We start from the raw sequence: 1749 nt of genomic DNA, 5'->3' as shown, positions 1-1749 counted from the left end.
GAGGCTCGATCTCATCTTATGGACTTGCTTGGCGTCGACCGCGCCAAAGCTTCAGCCGAGATGAAGAAGTCACGCGGTCCAAAAGTGCGGCTGAGCTGGCTCCGCGAGGTCTACCACGATTGCATTCAGCAGGAGCTTTGGGAGTGCGCTGCTTGGGCCTATTTGTTGCATCTGCTTGGATGCATAATTTTTACGAATAAGAGTGGGAATTTGATTCGTGTCTCGTACCTCCTTTTGTTGCGAGACTTGAATGCATGTTCGAGATATGCCTGGGGAGCAACTGCACTGGCACACACTTATGAGCAGCTAGGAGATGCTAGCTTTAATGGTGTCAGACAGATAGCTGGATATTCCACTCTTCTACAGGTACATTAAAGTTTTACAAAAAATTTTTTAATATATTTTAGGAATGTGTAAAATAATATAAATAAGTAATTTTTTTGTAGAGTTGGATATATGAGCACTTTCCTGGGATGGGAAGGAGGCGAGTCTCAGATACGTACACAGATCTCCATCCACGAGCTTCACGATACATACCTTCGAGACAGGGTTGGAGTCTAACGGAGGGGCAGAGATATCTGGATGGGCTCACGTATGATGCGATCATCTGGTATCCATACAGGTCGCACAGACGTACTTGTCCATTCTTAGCCATATGTATGTTTTCAGGATGGATCCGACTAGGTGACATGATTCACCGGCATTTGCCTGAACGCGTGTTGCGTCAGTTCGGTTTTCAGCAAATCATACCACGTTCGCCTGAGGACCTTCCGATGCCAGAGATTCATATGATTGATCAAAATTGGTTGAGGTATGTAGAGCATGCCGTTACTGGTGCTGTTGAAGCTGAGGACCCCTCTGCGTGTGTTGACGGATACTTGGCGTGGTTTAGACAAGTGTCCCACCCGTGCATCACTCCAGCTAATGACGATGATCGACCCAGTCTTGCACCGTGCATGAGGCGACACCTTCCGGATGACATCCCGGTGCCCCCAGTTCGTCGTAGACGATCGCCTGAATCTGGATTGTTGGTATGTAATGAAACCAAGTGTTATTGTTTATTATATCAATTTTGGTTTATGTAGTTAATTTATTTTTTTGGTTATATTCATTTCAGGGTAGTATGAGGCGTGTGATCAAGATGCTGCAGGGCATGTTAAGCTGTCAACACGTCACACAGAACGCTGTAGTCTATGAGCAAACTAATCAGACATTACAGGTTGCTCGTAGATCTGTTGAGGAGTACGAGGCTGCTATTACTAGTAGAGGTGCTCGTCATGTGCGCGGACGAGCATCATTTTCTTGAAGGGACAGATTCATATATGTTAATTTTTTAATATTTGTTTATGTGATGTTTACTTATACTTTGAATATTTATAATGCATTTTTTCATACGCTTTCCGTACTTGGACTTTTTCTATTAATCGTCTACGTTGAATGAAATTAAGACACAATTCAAATATGAAATTAATACGACAATTAAATGAAAACAACGAATTAGTACAAAAAAATATTTACAAATGAAATATTAAATTACTACATAACAAACTTCATTTCAGTCTTATCCAAGATCTACATAACTTTGATTAGCTCCCATTAATGCCATAAATGAATGCATCCTTTGTGTATAAAATGTTGACCATAATCGTGCCTCTGGGTAACAATGGTTTGAGGAAATGATGTCCACCATGGGTAACGGGCAACCATCTTGTAATTGAACCTGGAAACTTAATGTTAGTAAATGAATCG

Source organism: Vigna radiata, chromosome 5 (assembly GCF_000741045.1).
Source record: "Vigna radiata var. radiata cultivar VC1973A chromosome 5, Vradiata_ver6, whole genome shotgun sequence".
NCBI lineage: Eukaryota > Viridiplantae > Streptophyta > Magnoliopsida > Fabales > Fabaceae > Vigna > Vigna radiata.
Note: the sequence above shows the minus strand (reverse complement) of the source record.